The 18,853-nt window shown below is 39.4% G+C and overlaps 1 pseudogene; it reads left to right on the top strand.

The window, feature by feature from the left end:
* The first annotated feature begins 17,782 nt into the window (after positions 1-17,782).
* LOC101552578 (rRNA-processing protein FCF1 homolog) lies at positions 17,783-18,416 on the top strand (annotated as a pseudogene).
* The last annotated feature ends 437 nt before the right edge of the window (positions 18,417-18,853 follow it).

Below are 18,853 nucleotides of genomic sequence, written 5' to 3'. Positions count from 1 at the left end.
GTTAAACTAAAGATCCTCATAGAGAAGTTGTTAGTGTTAATAATTTATTGTTTTGAACTTTTGCATAGTTATCATTGACCACCAATATTGTGTAGTGATGTCCAGTTCCATCGACTCCGAGCTTGAAGTTTATTGTCTTTTCTGGGATGTTGTCTTGTTCTCTGCTCAGACCTGGATAACAATAATGTTGTGGGAATTCATTCATCCTTCTAAAAGTCTGGCTTTTAGAAAAAGCTAAATATCTCCCAATACCATATACCTGCATTGAATACAACTTCTCATATGTATAAAAGATTTTCTCTATTAGTCAAAGCAATTATTCCTTCACTTTCTCACTCCATCTCTGGTAGAGTTGACCCTGCAAGGGATCTTATGTTCCCATAAAGATAGCTGTTGAAATGCTCTGTTCAAAAGAAAGTTCTCTATCAAAGATATATTCTGTTCCTGTACCTAAAGTTATGAAAAGAACTAATTTTTTTAGAGGTATGTGTTGGGCCACCTTTGGCTCCGTGCTTATAAATCACTCCTGAAGAGCTTCAGAAGGCTATATGTAGTGCCAAAGACTTAACCCAGCTTGCCTGCTTGCAAGCTGTGTCTTTTAAAAAAATTAATTGAATTACAATGAGATTACAGAGTTACAGAGTTGTTACACAGTGAGTTACAGCGTTGTTCATGATTGAGTTTTAGTCATACAATGCTCCAGTATCCATCACTTCACCAGTGCACACTTACTGCCAGCAATGTCTCCAGTTTTCTTTCAACTACCCCACCACACCCCCACAATCTATCTCTATGGGAGACAATTTTATTCTCTTTCTCTCTCTTTTATTTTCCTTTTAGGCACTATAGCTTGCAATACAATTACTGAAATGATATCATACATATCACTTCTTGTCCAGAGTCATTATTTGAAAGCATCATTGTCATAATGGTCCTTCTCTGACATAACTACTCTCTCTTTGTGACAACTTTCTTACCATGGATCACTCTTTTTTTCTACTGTCTTTGGGTATTATTCATTCACATACTACGTTATTATTATTCCACATATGAGTACAGTAATTCTATGTTTGTCCTTCTCCCTGTGACTCATTTTCTCATCAAGACACTCTCAAAGTTCACCCATGTATAAGAAAATTTTATGACTTCATTTTTTGTGTGTCCCACTGTGTAGATGGACCACAGTTTTAAAACACACTTATCTGTTATTGAGCATTTGTATTGTTTCCAGATCTTGGCTGAATGTGAATAGTGCTGCAATGAAGAAAGGACTAGAGATGGCATTTCTACATTGTGCTTGGGGGCCACTAGGATATATTATCAGGAGCAATACTGGAGCAGCTTATTATTGCTCTGTTGCCTTAGGACTACAAATTTCCAACCGACATTTCAAATTCCTAACCTCATTTAGGAATCAAGGATCGACAGCTACCTTGATATTACTAGCAAAGTTTCCGATTTTTTTTTTAATCTAAAATGATGCTGAGAACTGTTTACAATAGACAGAATCTGGAAAAAACCAGAGTGCCCAAAACAGATGACTGGTTAAAGAAACTCTGGTACATCTACACAATGGAATGCTTATGTAGCCGTAAGAAAACATGAAGTCATGAAATTTGCATATAAATGGACCAACATGGAAAGTATCATGTTGAGTGAAATGAGTCAGAAAGAAAGAGACAGACATAGAAAGATTGCACTCATATGTGGAATATAATGTAACTGAGAAGTACAAGTTGGCAACAATGCAACTTCTGGCAGATATCTCTCTGGACTTAGTTACTAAAATACTAAAATATAGAAACTCAAAACCGAGAGGCCGCTAAGTGTGGTCACTCGACCTCATACCTCTTCATCCTCAGCAATGGAAAACAAATTATCTAATGCTTCCTTTTCAGCAGGTCTGACTTTAGGGGAGAGACTCTCCAAACAATAATAGTGAGTTTTGTTGAAATATTGTATGCAATCAAAGTGAAAGTAAAGTGAAATTTATTAGTTACACAGGCAGGGGGGCTGAGGGTGGGGGGCTAGGGACGTGGGGGGGTGAGGGGTGTGGGGGTGCGGGGTGGAGCTATACTGGGATTCTTGGTGGTGGAATATGTGCACTGGTGAAGGGATGGGTATTCGAGCATTGTATAACTGAGATTCAAACCTGAAAACTTTGTAACTTTCCACATGGTGACTCAATAAAAAAAAATTAAAAAAAAATAAAATGATGCTGAGAATTAGAAGAAGCAGGCACTAGGATCTATGGGAAAGTAAACACACTGTCTAAAGATTTGGAACAGACAAATAAAAGGAAAGGATTTTAATTTAGAGAGTCACTATCATCCATATCGTGAAGGAGAATTTGGGAGAATTTGAAATAAAAACAATGAACTCCATAACGCAGATGACATAGAGCTGACTGAAATGAGGACTGAGGATAAGCTGGTGGCTGAGGATAGATTATTGAGCCTAATACGGCAAAACAGAGTCCTACAGGATATATTAAAAATGAACTACCAGAGAGAAAGAACTGTTAAAAATTACCATGCTACCTGCAGAGCAATGGAACAGAGTTGAATATTCTGTCACAGACCCCCAAATATATGGTGAATTAGTCTTTGTCAAAGGAGCAAGAAATGCAAAGTGGAACAAGGAAAGCCTCTTCAACAAGTGGTGCTGGGAAAACTGAATAGCTACCTGCAAAAAAATGAACTCTGACCTCTGTCTAATGCCAGGCACAACAGTCAGATCCAAGTGTATTAAAGACCTTAATATCAGACATGAATCCATAAGGTACACAGAGTAAAATGTAGGAAGAACTCTCCATGACATTGAAGCTAAAAGCATCTTTAAGGATGAAACATGCAAGTTGAAGCAAACATAAACAAATGGGACTACATAAAACTAAGAAGCTTCTGCACTTCAAAAGAAACAGTGACCGAAATAGAGAAAGAGCCCACAGAATGGGAAAGAATATTTACCCAATACCCATCTGATAAGGGATTAATATCTAGGATATACAAGACACTAGTAGAATTATACAAGAAAAAAAAGACTCCAAGCCCATCAAAAAATGGGGAGAAGAAATGAACAGAATTTTCCTCAAAAAGAAAAACAAGTGGCCAAAAGGCACATGATAAAATGCTCCACATCGCTAGTCATCAGGGAGATGCAAATCAAAACAATAATGAGATATCATCTCACACCACAGAGACTAGCACACATTAAAAAGAACAAAAGCAACCAGTGCTGGTGTGGATGTGGGGAAAATGGAATGCTCTTTCACTGTTGGTGGGAATGTCGACTGGTCCAGCCATTCTAGAAAACAACATGGACAGTCTTTCAAAAACTAGAAATTGAGCTTCCATATGAACCCGCAATACCACTTCTGGGAATATATCCCGAGGATGCAAAAAGCAAAGTAGAAATGACATCTGCACCTATATATTCATCGCAGCACTGTTCATAATAGCCAAAATCTGGAAACATACCAAGTGCCCTAGAACAGATGACTGGTTAAAGAAACTTTGGTACATCTACACAGTGGAATACTATGTAGCTGTTAGGAGAGATGAAGTCATGAAATTTGCTTATAAATGGATAGACATGGAGAGTATCATGCTAAGTGAAATGGGTCAAAATGAGAGGAACAGACATAGAAGGACTGAACTCATTTGTGGAGTACAGAATAATACCACATGAGGCTGACACCCAAGGACAATAGATAAAAGGGCCAGGATAAAAGCCCCATAACTGGAAGACTGATTCATGAGTGAAGGGGAGAAGCAGATGGAATAGAGAAAGGATCACTAAGAATATGATGGCTGGAGGAATCAGTCGGGATGGGAGATGTGTGCTGAAAGTAGATAATGGACCAAATATGCTGACCTCTCAGTGTCTGTGTTGTAAGCCATAATGCCAAAAATAGAGAGAGAATATGGGGAATATTGTCTGCCATAAAGGCAGGGTGAGGTTCGGGAAAGGTGGGGTATACTGGGGATATTGGTGGTGGGGAATGTGCACTGGTGGAGGGATGGGTGTTTGATCACTGTGTGATTGTAACCCAAATATGAAAGCTTGTAACTATCTCACAGTGATTCAATAAAAGTTTTAAAAATTACTATGCCAGGATTTTGAATTAGACAAATATGCACAAACAATAATCAAATTAATACAAAGAGGAAGTCGAAGGTTGACAGCAGCAATTTTATTAGGACACTGTGGAAAATGCACTCCACTTGGATTTATAAAACAAAAGCTTGAAACTGAGCAAAATGTAGGTGACAGTAAAAGATCTAGGATCTTGACATTAGAGTGAGTTAAAATCTTTACTATTTTTTTTCTTCAATAAAAATATGTTTAAATTGGTTCATAACGTAAACATTATGAACCAATTTAAACATTGTTTTTTTTTTAATTTTTATTGAGTCACCATGTGGAAAGTTACAAAGTTTTCAGGTTTAAATCTCAGTTATACAATGCTCGAATACCCATCCCTTCACCAGTGCTCATATTCCAACACCAAGAATCCCAGTATAGCTCCACCCCGCCCCCTCACACCCCAAATCCCCCAAGCCCCTAGCCCCCCCACCCTAAGCCCCCCCCCGCCTGTGTAACTAATAAATTTCACTTTACTTTCACTTTGATTGCATACAATATTTCAACAAAACTCACTATTATTGTTTGGAGAGTCTCTCCCCTAAAGTCAGACCTGCTGAAAAGGAAGCATTAGATAATTTGTTTTCCATTGCTGAGGATGAAGAGGTATGAGGTCGAGTGACCACACTTAGCGGCCTCTCAGTTTTGGGTTTCTGTAATTTAGTATTTTAGTAACTAACTCCAGAGAGACATCTGCCAGAAGTTGCATCGTTGCCAACTTGTACTTCTCAGTTACATTATATTCCACATATGAGTGCAATCTTTCTATGTCTGTCTCTTTCTTTCTGACTCATTTCACTCAACATGATACTTTCCATGTTGATCCACTTATATGCAAATTTCATGACTTCATGTTTCCTGACAGCTACATAGTATTCCATTGTGTAAATATACCAGAGTTTCTTTAGCCAATCATCTGTTTTCGGGCACTCTGGTTTTTTTCCATATTGTGGCTATTGTGAACAGAGCGGCAATGAACATGGAAATGCAGATGTCATCTCTACTATACCTTTTTGCCTCTCCAGGATATATTCCCAGGAGTGGTATTGCTGGGTCAAATGGGAGCTCAATTTCTAACATTTTGAGAATCGTCCATATTGTTTTCCAAAAGGGCTGAACCAGTCGGCATTCCCACCAGCAGTGAAGGAGAGTCCCTTTCTCCCCACATCCACGCCAACACCGGTTGCTTTTGTTTTTGGGGATGTGGGCCAGCCTCTGTGGTGTGAGATGATATCTCATTGTTGTTTTGATCTGCATCTCCCTGATGATTAGTGATGTTGAACATTTTCTCATGTGCCTCTTAGCCATTCAGATTTCTTCTTTGGAAAAGTTTCTGTTCATTTCATCAGCCCATTTTTTGATTGGGTTGGCAGTTTTCTTCTTGTGGAGTTCAACCAGTGCATTGTATATCCTTGTTATCAACCCTTTATCGGATGGGTACTGCATAAATATCCTTTCCCATTCTGTAGACTGTCTTTGTATTTTGGTCACTGTTTCTTTTGAGTTGCAGAAGCTTCTTAGTTTAAGATAGTCCCATTTATTTATCTTTGTTTTCACTAGCTTAGCCAGTGGCGTGTCAGCTTTGAAAATACCTTTGGCTTCAATGTCGTTGAGGGTTTTGCCGACATCTTATCTTCAATGTACATTAGGGATTCTGGTCTGATGTTGAGGTCTTTAATCCATTTTGATCTGATTTTTGTACATGGTGATAGATGGAGGTCTAAGCCCATTTTTTTGCATGTAGCCGTCCAGTTTTGCCAGCACAATTTGTTAAACATGCTTTCCTTGCTCCACTTCACATTTCTTGCTCCCTTATCAAAGATTAGATGATCATATATTTGGGGGTGTATGTCAGAGTATTCAACCCTGTTCCATTGGTCTGCCGCTCTGCCTTTGTTCCAGTACCATGCTGTTTTAATGACTACCGCTTTGTAGTAGAGTTGGAAGTTGGGGAGGTTGATTCCTCCCATTTTCTTTTTCCCAAGGATTGCTTTAGCTATTCGTGGGTTTTTTTTTTTCCATATGAATTTCAGGAGCGCTTGCTCCATTTCTTTGAAAAATGTCAAGGGTATCCCTATAGGGATCGCATTGAATTTGTACAGTGCTTTGGGGAGAATTGCCATTTTGACAATATTAATTCTTCCAATCCATGAGCAGGGGATGTCTTTCCATTTCCTCGTGTCCTCTTTTATTTCCTGAAGTAGTGTTTTATAGTTTTCATTATACAAGTCCTTTACCTCCTTTGTTAAGCTGATTTCGAGGTATTTGATTTTTTGAGGCGAAATTGTGAACGGGATTGCTTTTCTCAGGTCACTTTCTTCTCTCTCATTATTTGCATATAGGAAAGCCATGGACTTTTGGGTATTGATTCTATAGCCTGCAACTTTACTGTACGAGTCTATTGTTTCTAGGAGTTTCTTGGTAGAGGTTTTAGGGTTCTCTAAGTATAGTATCATATCATCTGCGAATAGTGAGAGCTTGATTTCTTCCTTTCCTACCTGAATGCCCTTAATATCTTTTTCTTGCCTAATTGCTATTGCAAGTACTTCCAGTACTATATTGAACAGAAATGGAGAGAGTGGGCATCCTTGTCTCGTCCCTGTTCTCAGAGGGAAGGCTCTTATTTTTTCCCCATTGAGGACAATGCTTGCCATAGGCTTGTGATAAATGGCTTTGACTATATTGAGGAAGGTCCCTTCTATACCCATTTTGGCTAGTGTTTTCATCACAAACGGGTGTTGGATCTTGTGAACTGCTTTCTCTGCATCTATTTATATGATTATATGATTTTTATCTTTTCTTTTGTTAATAAGATGGATTATGTTGATTGATTTCCCGATGGTAAACCATCTTTGTATCCCCAGAATGAATCCCACGTGGTAGTGTTGTATGATCTTTTTGATGAGTTGTTGAATTCTATTTGCTAATATTTTGTTGAGAATCTTCGCATCTGTGTTCATCAGGGCCTGTAGTTTTCTTTTTTTGTGGTGTCTTTGTTTGCTTTTGGTATTAGGGAGATATGAGCCTCATAGAAACTGTTCAGGAGGGTTTCTGTTTCTTCAATTTCCTGGAAAAGCTTGAGAAGGACTGGCAAAAGGTCCTCTTTAAATGTTTGGAAGAACTCGCTAGTGAATCCGTCTGACCTGGGCTTTTGTTTTGGGGAAGACTTTTGATTACCATTTCAAGTTCCTTGATGTTAATTGGACAATTCAGGTACTCCAGGTCTTCTTTTCCTATCTGAATGCAAGAAATGATCTTAATAGCCAGAACAAACACAGACTCAAAGTCAAATAATGGACGTGTTTTATTTAGGAAATTATAGCAGTCGAGGAATTTTTCCATTTCTCCTACATTCTCTTATTTTGTGGCATACAGATTTTCAAAGCAGTCTCTGACGATCTTTTGAATTTCATTGGTTTCTGTTGTGATGTCCCACTTTTCGTTTCTGATTCGGCTTATAATGGTTCTCTCTCTCTTTCTTTGTAAGTCTTCTTAGTGGTTTATCAATCTTGTTTATTTTCTTGAAGAAACAACTCTTGGTTTCATTGATCTTTTGGAATGTCTTTTTGGTTTCCATGTCGTTAGTTTCTGCTCTAAGTTTTCTTATCTCTTTTCTTCTGCCTGGTTTGGGCTTTTTTTGTCGTTCCTTTTCTAAGGTCTTGAGCTGTGAAGTCAAGTTATTTATGTGGGCCCGTTCTTCCTTCCTGAGATAGGCTTGCAGAGCAATTATTTTCCCCTTAATATGGATTTAGCTGTGTCCCACAGATTCTGGTAGCTCGTGTCTTCATTCAAGTTTGTTTCCAGGTGCCTTTTGATTTCTTCCTTGATTTCCTTCCTGACCCTCTCATTGTTCAATATCGAGCTATTTAATTTCCAGGTGTTTGATTTGGTTTTCTGCATCTGCCCGTGATTAACTTTTATCTTCAGTGCATCATGGTCTGAAAAGATAGCTGATACAATGTCTATCTTGTTGATTCTGTTGAGGTATGCTGTGTGGCCCAGAACATGGTCTATTCTGGAAAATGTTCCATGTGCACTGGAAAAGAATGTATTCCCTTTTTTGGGGATATAAAGCCCTGTCTATATCTATTAGCCCTCTCTCTTCTCTTTCTTCCTTCAAAGTCAGTATTTCCTTGGTATGTTTTAATCTTCTTGATCTGTCCAGAGGTGATAGGGCGGTGTTGAAGTCTCCAGTTTCTATTGTGTTCCTCACAATATCCTTCTCAAGGTCTCTTAGCAGATGTTGTAGTTATTTAGCTGGTCCCTCATTGGGTGTGTAGACGTTTAGGAGTGTGATTTCTTCCTGCTACATATCCCGTGATTAATAAAAAGTGGCCTTCACTATCACTTCTAATCTTTTTCAGCCTGAAGTCTATGTTGTCCGATACTTGTAAGGCCAACTTCTTGAGGGAGTTGTTTGCTTGCAGGATTGTTTTCCATCCTTTGACTTTGAGTCTGTGTTTGTTCTGGCTATTCAGATGTGTTTCTTGCAGGCAGCAGAATGTTGGGTTCAGTCTCTGAATCCATTTTGCCAGTCTGTGTCTCTTAATTGGTGAATTTAGACCATTGACACTAAGGGAGATTATTGTTATGGGATTTTTTGCCATCTTTGTGTAAGGTTTGTTGTTCTTGTAGGGGTTGTTCTTGTCTTACAATAACCCCTTTAGCGCTTCTTTTAGGTTTGGTTTTGAGTCTATGAAGTTCCTGAGCTGTTGTTTATCCCCAACGTAGTGTATGATTCCTTCGAGTTTGAATGAGAGTTTGGCCGGGAAAGTATTCTTGGTGAAGCGTTGATTTCATTGAGTTTTTTCACTATATCCCACCATTGCCTTTGGGCTTGGAGGGTTTCCTCTGATAGATCTGCTGTGAATCTAAGGGGTGCTACTTTGTATGTGATTTCCTTCTTCGACCTTGCTGCTTAACAGTATTATGTATCTCTGGATGACGTCCATAATTGTAACTATGATATGTTGGGGTTTTTCTGTCAGGATCTCTTTTAGCTGGCACCATTCAGGCGCCTTTAATCTGGATGCCTGCATTGTCCAGCTCTGGGAAGTTTTCCACAATGATTTGTTTGACTGTGGCTTTTTCATTGGGATTGATTCCCTGACCTTCTGGTACTCCAATGATCCTAATGTTGTTCCTCTTGAAATCATCGCCTAGGACTCTGAGTCGCCCTAGAGCTCTTTTGAGGTCTCTTGCCATGGTTTATTTTTGCCTGTAGACTTCTTGCAGCTCATCTTCAAGCATACTGATTCTGTCTTCTGCTGTAGTCATTCTGTTGTTTAAGGCAGCCAGAGAGTTTTTAATTTCATCTACTAAATCCTTCATTTCTTTTTGAAGGTTTTTTATTTCTGCTCTCATTTCTTCCCGTATTTTGTCGGCTGTCTGTTGTATTCTTTCTGCCAGGTCCTCCTTTAAGTTGTCAATCTTTGCATTGAGTTCATTGAACATCTTGAGGGTTTCAACTCTGAATTCTTTATCAGAGAGCTCAAGTTTGTAGGAAATGCCAATTGAGGTTTCTGGACTGGTTTCATCGTCCTCTGCTTGCTGTGGGATTTTCACTGTTTCTTCCTGTTATTGTGGTGGTATGGAAGAGGGACCTTGAAGATCAGTATCCCTGTTCCCTCTTGTTGTGAAAAAGGATTGCCGATAGGCTCAGTCAATGGTGGTTGCCTTTTTACTTCCCCCTTGTAGAACCGGGCCTCCCACTGAGATTTTCCTTCAATCCTTATGTGAAATCTTGTATTTTATTGTCCTACTGTTTACTAATAGCTAGGATGTTAGTCTTGGACACGATATTGAGGAGAATTGAGAAGCCATAAAATTTTAAACAACTATATTTGTTAGATTATATTAAGCATTTTCGAAATAGTTTAAAGGAATCATAAAATATTATAATTATGTGCAGAGAAATGTTTGTAGGACATTATGTTGCCAAATCAGTACTTCAAAACTTTTAATGTATACACAAATACTAGTAAATTTTTGTTCAAATTTCAGCTATTTTGTAGATTGTGGTGAGGTCCTCAATTTTATTTCCTTAGCAAGATCCATTGTGATACTTACACAAGTTATCTTTGTTATATACCTTAAATATGTAAATCTTAAAAAATTTCCCAATATCATCATCATCATCGTCATCATCATCATCATCCAGTTAATCGTTGAATTTCTCGAGTAGTCTCAGTAATGACTCCATTTGTTCTAGCCCTGAGATTTTAGAAGCCTCTCTCTACTCATCCTTCCCAATGATGCCGCATTGGATGCTCTTTCAGGGTCAGCGGAATGAGACCCAGCTTGTTACTTTTTTTGGCATATTGATACACCATGGGGATATTGTGAGGCTCTCCCATGTGGTCAGGAAACTCCCGGTAGTTTGCCAGGTTCTCCCAGAGGAGAAGTAGACTATAAGATATCTGTAGCCTTCCATAAGCTTGCTTTTAAGTCTCTGGATGCTGGCCACTGACAGGATTACATGGCACTGGGGTCAGTCCCTGGGTGTGATCGCCTAGCTACTGGGAGATGGGAAATCTGGGCGGAGGAAGCCCAGTCCCGATCTGAACAGGCTTGGAGGTCTCAGCCCCGGGTCCCACACACCTGGGTTCCTCTACTAGTTCCTTCATGCATGAGGCTCATCTGAAGAGGCAGAGAGTCTCTGGCCCGTGTGCCTGGCTGTCTTCCCCAGGGCCCCTCGGAGAGGAAGAGCTCCAGCTTCCCTCCACCCCAAGCAGAGCTCCTAGCGGGCGAAGATTTCCGGAGCCTAGCCACAGCCATGCTCAAGGCCAGTCTTCCCAATATATGATATTTCATATCATATATGAAGCCGGCCTCCACTAAATAACCACCACCATGCTCCAGGACACTTTCCACATGATCAGACCGAGTCTCATGCATAAGCGAAATTCCATGGAACTTAGGTAATACGAAACTTTGTGACCTTGGACTCTGGACTCAAGGGGACCGAGGAGCAGAGATCCTCTGCCTGCTTCCCCCAGTCTCTGGTGACCCGGGGATCACACCATAAGCCCTCTCCTGCCGGTGCCTGATAATCTCCTCATTGGCCACCCTCCAAAACTCACGACTGCTTCTCCCAGAAGGGAGCATAAAATGAGGCCCCCATAACCATGCCACCAGACTCTGTGCCAGGCTGTTTTCACTTTGGGTGCCTCAGAAGGGACTGGGTGAGAGCCCTTCCCACCCCAAGGGATCCAGCACAGGCAGCCGACCTCCACTTCCCAACCACCATCATGCTCCAGGCCATTTTCCACATGCTCGGGCCAAGCCTCACACATGAGTGAACACATTCCTGGACCCAACATCATAGAGGGAAATAAATATATGTGTCTCTCTGAGAGCCCGGCAAGCTACCGAGAGTATCCCACCCATACGGCAGAGCCTGGCAAGCTCCCTGTGGCATATTCAATATGCTAAAAACAGTAACAATAATAGGTCTCATTCACCTGAACATGAAAGCAGCCTCCAATTGTTGGGAAAGATGAGTAAGTAGAGGCTACTAAAATCTCATGGTGGAACGAATGGTGCCAACTCAAGTAATCCTATGAACAATGGGATGACAGTGGTACAGTGATACAGTGATAATATTTCTGCCTTTGAATATAAGTAAACTTTCCAGAAATGGAAATACTCACTGCTCAAAGTAAATGAATAGCCAATAGAGATACGTTTAACAATATATATATAAACTTATACTTCCAAATGTTCTTTTTTTAATACGATGTAATCTTTACTTATCCTTGACTAATGTTCTACTTTTGATGACAGAAAGCATGCCGACTCATAAAATTTTTGTATTGTGTTTCTAATTTCATATTTAGATGTTAATATTTATTCACTAATATTGTCTATTTAAAATGTGTTAAATTGTTTTCAGAAGCTGAGGACATGTGATTTTGGTTTATTATTTACATTTCATTCATAGGACATTCAGTTAAAAATCATGTTCTGCATGCTAACTTATTATTATTATTATTATTATTACATTTGTGGGGCTACACCTGGTGGTGCTCTGGGAACCTGACTGCTCCAGGATTGGATCCAGTGCCTGTCATATACACATGCTGGCTACCATAAGACCCACTTTGAAGGTGTGAGAGATACTTCTTTTCCCATTTTGTTGGATAGGGTATAGATGATTCTGTTTAATCTAAGATTTTCATCTTTTATCCTTGGGTAGGGGTGACAAACTGAGTTTCACTTTTAGATCTTCTGTTAGAGATTCTGTGTCAGTAGTTTTAAGTCACTGTCTGAAATGAAAAAGTCAACATCTGTTGAGTCAATTTATTATTTATGTATTCAATTTTATGGCACTTTTCCTCAGAAGATCTAAAAGTGTTCTAATGAGAACTCTGACACATCACAAACACCTTTCACAAGAAACACCAATAATATCCTCATATGAAAGGATACAGAGAAAGACTTAAATGAGAAATACAGGGAGAGGACCAAGTTGGCAAATGATCAAATGCAGAGTCAGCTGGGAGTCATGCCTCTAATTGTAAGACATACGGGTCAAGAATACTAGGGAGATATGAAGCTTTGCCAAGTTTTCCTCCTGCCCCAGATGCTTCAGGTCTTGGTGACTACCTTTTTAACACTATCAAATTCCAAATTCTAACATTCAATTGAGTACAGCAATCCAAACATTTATTGTGTCAATGAGATCTCAAAACGAACAAACCATCCTTACTATCTGCTCCTTAAGGTACTGCAATTTCTCAGAAGATGGATTTATGAAAGGAAGGAATTCAAAGGCACTTCTTTTGCATTTTTTGAAGTTTTATTTTATTTATATATTTTTAATTTTTTTATTGGTGAATCACTGTGAGGTACAGTTACAGACTTACAAATTTCTATGCTTGCATTTCAGTCATACAATGATCGAGTACCCATCCCTCCACCAGTGCCCATTTTCCACGATCAATGGTCCCAGTATCCCTCCCACCACTCCAATCTCGTCCCCTGACACTACCCTGCCTCTGTGGCAGGGCATTCCCTTTTGCTCTCTCTCTCTCCTTTTAGGTGCTGTGGTTTGCAATATAAGTATTTAGTGGCCATCATGTTCGGTCTATAGTCTGCTTTCAGCTGCATCTCCCATCCCGAGCGGGTCCTTCTAGCACTCTTTACTTACTGATCCCTTCTCTATCTGAACTGCCATTTCCCCCAGCACGTGAGGTGAGCTTCTAAGCTGTGGAGTAATCCTCCTGGTACTTATCTCTACTATTCTTGGGGGTTAGTCTCCCATTCTGTTACTTTATATTCCACAAACGAGTGCAGAATTTCTATGTCTGTTCCTCCCTTTCCGACTCATTTCACTTAACATGTTACTTTCCTTGTTGATCCACCTATATGCAAATTTAATGATTTCATCTTTTCTAACAGGTGCATAGTATTCCATAGTGTAGATATACCAAAGTTTCCTTAACAAGTCATCTGCTCTCCTTTTTTCCCAGATTCTGGCTATTGTAAACAGTGCTGCAATGAAAATACAAGTGCAGATGTTATTTCCACTATATTATTTTGCATCTCTGGAGTATATTCCCAGAAGTGATATTGCTGGGTCAAATGGGAGCTCAACTTGAATTTGACGATATTGAAGATAAATGTATCTTCAAAGATGGCATTCAACTGGCCAAACAAGTAGAAAAAGATAAACAAATGGGACTACATTAACCTAAAAATCTTCTGCACCTCAAAAGATATAGTGACCAGAATACAAAGACAATCTGAAATGTTATTCACCCAATATCCATCAGATTAGGGGTTGATATCAAGGGTATATAAGTCACTGGTTGAACTCTACAAAAAGAAAACACCCAACCCCATCAGAAAATGGGGCTAAGAAATGAACAGAAACTTTCCCAAGGAAGAGATATAAATGGCCAAAAGGCACATGAAAAAGTGCTCTACATCACTAATCATCAGGGAGATGCAGATCAAAACAACCATAAGATACCACCTCACAACACAGAGACTGGCACACATTGAAAAGAACAAAAGCAACCGCTGTTGGAGAGGATGTGGGGAGAAAGGGACCCTTCTACACTACTGGTGGGAATGCCGACTGGTCCAACCCTTTTGGAAAACAATATGAACGCTTCTCAAAAAAATAAAAATTGAGCTCCCATTTGACCCAGCAATACCACTGCTGGGAATATATCCCAGAGAAGCAAAAAAGCATAGTTGAAATGACATCTGCACTTATATGTTCATCGCAGCACTGTTTACAAAAGCCAGAATCTGGAAAAAACTGGAGTGCCCTACAACAGATGACTGGTTACAGAAATGGTACATCTATACAATGGAATACTATGCAGCTGTTAGAAAAAAATGAAGTCATGAACTTTGCATATAAGTGGATCAACATGGAAAGTATCATACTAAGTGAAATGAGTCAGAAAGAGAGAGACAGACATAGAAAGATTGCACTCATCTGTGGAATATAAAATAACAGAGTAGGAGACTAACACCCAAGAATAGTAGAAATAAGTACCAGGAGGTTGGCTCCATGGCTTGGAAGCTGGCCTCACGTTTTGGGAAAAGGCAGCTCAGATAGAGAAGGGAACACCAAGTAAAATGTGGTTGGAGGCAACATGGGGGAAGGGAGATGCGTGCTGAAAGTAGATTAGAGACCTAACACAATGGCCACTCAACACCCCTATTGCAAACCACAACACCCAGTTGGAGAGAGATAACAAAAGAGAATACCCTACCACAGAGGCAGAGTGGGGTGGGGGGAGATAGGATTGGGGGATGGGAGGGATGCTGGATTTACTGGTGTTTAAGAACGGGCACTGGTGAAGGGATGGGTTCTCAAACATTGTATGAGGGAAACACGAGCATGAAAATTTATAAATCTGTAACTGTACCCTCATGGTGATTCACTAATTAAAAAAATAATTGATTAAAAAAAAGAATTGTCCATACTGTTTTGCAAAAGGGCTGAACCAGTCAGCAGTCCCACCAGCAGTGAAGGAGAGTCCCTTTCTCCACACATCCATGCCAACACTGGTTGCTTTGTTCTTTTGGATGTCAGCCAGTCTTTGTGGTGTGAGATGATATTTCATTGTTGTTTTGATCTGTATCTCTCTGATGATTAGTGATGAAGAGCATTTTTTTCATGTGCTTTTTGGCAATTTGGATTTCTTCTTTGAGAAAATTTCTGTTCATTTCATCATCACCCCATTTTCTGATGGGGTTTGATGCTTTATTTTTGTAGAGTTTTTTGTACAAAAAATTGTACAAAACTTTATTTTGTAGAGATTAACCAGATCCTTGTAAATCCTTGATATAAACCCCTTAGTAAAGTATCAGCATATAAAATAAATACCCAAAAGTCCATGGCTTTTCTACACACAAATAATGAGAGAGAAGAAAGTGACATGAAAAAAGCAATCCCGTTAACAGTCATGTCTCAGAAAATCAAGTACTTCAGAATCAGCTTAACTAAAGAGGTAAAAGACCTATATAAAGAAAACTACAAAATACTACTTCACAAAATAAAAGAAGAGAGGAAGAAATAGAAATAGATTTCCTGCTAATTGGGAGAATTAACATGGTCAAAATGGCAATTCTCCCCAAAGCATTATGCGATTAATGCAATCCCTTATAAGGATACCCATGAAATTCTTCAAAGAAATGGATCAACACTCCTGAAATTCATATGGAATAACAAACCTCCACGAATATCTTAATGCAATTCTGGGGAAAAAGAAGATGGGGGGCATCACCTTCCCCAACCTCAAACTCTACTCCAAAGCAGTAATAATTAAAACCGCATGGTACTGGAAAAAAAAGGCAGAGCAGCAGACCATGGAACAGGATGGAATATCCTGACACACACCCTCAAATATATGATCATCTAATCTTTGATAAGGGAGCAAGGTAAGTGAAGTGGAACAAGGAAAGCCTTTTTAACAAATGGTGCTGACAAAATTGGACAGCTACATGCAAAATAATCAGCTCAGACCTCTGCCTAACACCATGCACAAAAGTCAGATCAGAAGGGATTAAAGATCTCGACATCAGACCAGAGTCAATCATGGACATTGAAGACAAGGTTGGCAAAACCCTCCACAACATTGAAGTTAAAGGTGTCTTTAATCAGGACATTCCACTGGCCAAGCCAGTGTAAACAGAGATAAACAGATGAGACTAGCTTAAACTGAGAAGATTTTGCACTGCAAAAGACACAGTGACCAGAATCCAAAGAAAATATACAGAATGGGAAAGGATATATTTTATTTTGATAAAGTTCTTCACAATGAATCATTGCATTCAATATTCCAACACCAAGTCCACCACCATTAATCCTTCCCACCACCATTATTTTGAATTTTTTCAACCATCACACAAACCTTTCCAAATACCAGGTTCTAAATAGTTTATTTTGTAATGCTTATTATGAATAATTCATTAAAATAATCAAAAATGTTTTTCTTAGAAGAAAGTGCGTGAAGATTGTTGTATCTCCTCCTGTTGTCATTAAGCCCTTGTATGAGATTACTAACATCTTACAGGTTGAGCCTTGTGTGCTAGAATTTTTTAATTGAGATAGTTTTCCTTTTACTTTACATCTCATCTAATGTGGTGTGCTACTCCTGGTACATAAGTGATATAGAGTATGGGATGTCGTGCTCCAGGAATTCTAAAATTTCAAATCGAGTGATGCAGCTGCAGTTAAAATTTTAACTGTGTGGTGACTTTGGGGTCCGGAGGAATCTCTGTAGCTTATTGATTCCTTCTAAGATTAATTTGTGAGTCTCAAGATCACGGCTGGTTAATTGTTTATATGACACCAGAGGCAGTTCATGGCATGGCAACTAGGATCCTGGAAGAACAGGGGGATGGGGGGAGGTAGCCCATCTCTGACTCCACGAATGCCAGGAGATTTGCATCACAAAATCCTCATACCTGAGTTTTTAACAGACTCGTTCCTGGATGAGGCTCATCACGAGTCTGTGGGGTCTGGCCCTGAGCATGGCAGCAGTTGGTTATGGAGGCTCATGGCTGCCAGGGCTCTGTCTGAGCTGGTGGTGGGCTCACTTGCCCCACGCTGGAGTGCCCAGATGAAACTTAGCTGTGGCTCTGGAAGCATCTCTCCAAAAAATCTTCTTTATTAATTTGGTTTGGGGGCCCAATAAGTGGTGCACAGGGCTTATTCTTGGTTTTAGTATTGGCTTCTTCTTGGTTTTGTGCTCAGGAATCACTACTTAAGGGGCTAGGGATTGAATCCAGTTGGTTGTATGCAAGACACATGTCCTGTTCACTGTGCTGTCACTCTGGCTTCTAAGAACTAAAATACACTTAAAAATTAATATAGTCAATAAAATTTACTTGTGTTCATTCTAGTATATTTACATAATACTTTTACTTATTTAATTGAAGAGTGAACAAGCTATCTCATGAATTGAGGTGAGAACTCTTACCAAAGATAATAAAAATGTTGACAGACCCTTGAAAGTGTTTGACAATCTGTGAACATAGAAACAATTGTTCAAGACAGTGCTTTAACAGCTTTGAGCACTATGCACAAAATATGTCTGATGCATACCTCAGATAGGGCATGAAGATGCTGTTTAGAAGGGAAAGAAAGGGTTATGGTGTGAACATAAGGAACCAAAAGAACTCAAGGAAGTATGAGACCATGAAGTGAAGGCTTAGTCTCAGACACCAGAGATTGAAAGTAAAGAACAGATTAAAACCTAAAATTAAGTAAAGAAAGATTACAGTGCACTGAAAGAAGGAGAAGTTACCTAGCCCCCTTTCTGCTTATTTTTCCAATATAAGATACAGCAAGGCCCGCCCTGGTTGATACCAACTTTACCAACTTCTCCATTAAAGCTAAATTGGACTTGATACAGTCAATATTGGACTGTCTGCATGTCAAATGTATAACTGTATGACTTCTATAACTGACTGTGTCATGGCTGAGATTGAGAAATTGGAGCAGAAGTATCCAGTAGCTCTCAAGATTGCCAAGCTTCCAAGATTTGATCTGTTGCAATGCACACACCCAGGAACCTGTGCAGATGGCTGCTTCCTGCAGAGTGACTCAGCACAAATAGTACATTGTGGCCACTGGTGACTAAGATCTTGAAAAGAAGAATTCCAAAGATCCTGGAGTTCCCATCACGTACATTTCCAATCACAGATACAACATGGAGCAGATGACAGATAATTATAGAGCCCCTCAGTTCTTGCTCTTAAAAGATAAAAGTTCTGCCTGCCTTCACTTTCTCTGTTTCTAGGTCACTAAACATGCACCAGCATGTCTATGAATTTTCATTCCATTCACACATTTGTTCCATTGTGAGTTGAGAATGATTACTTCTAACTTCATCACTTTTTGATGTTTTGAAAAAGAAAATTTTGGGGTCAGAGTGATAGTTTAGTGGGTAGCATGTTTGCCTTGCACATGGCCAACCTAGGTTTGATTCCTGGCACCACATATGGTACCCCAAGCCTGGTCAGGAATAATCCTTGAGTGCACAGCCAGGATTAAGCAATCAGTACCCCTCTGTATGACCACCCCCACCAAATAATAATAATAATAATAATAATAATAATATTAATAATAAAAGAAAATAAAGAAAAGGATATAAGTGGCATATATTTCAAGAGTTTCTATGAGAATTAGAGACTTTTGAAATGCAAAGAGAGTTTTACTGTTAAAATTGTATCAAAA

Source organism: Sorex araneus, chromosome 1 (genome assembly GCF_027595985.1).
Source record: "Sorex araneus isolate mSorAra2 chromosome 1, mSorAra2.pri, whole genome shotgun sequence".
NCBI classification, from domain to species: Eukaryota; Metazoa; Chordata; class Mammalia; order Eulipotyphla; family Soricidae; genus Sorex; species Sorex araneus.
Note: the sequence above shows the minus strand (reverse complement) of the source record. Positions and strands in the feature narration are given on the sequence as shown.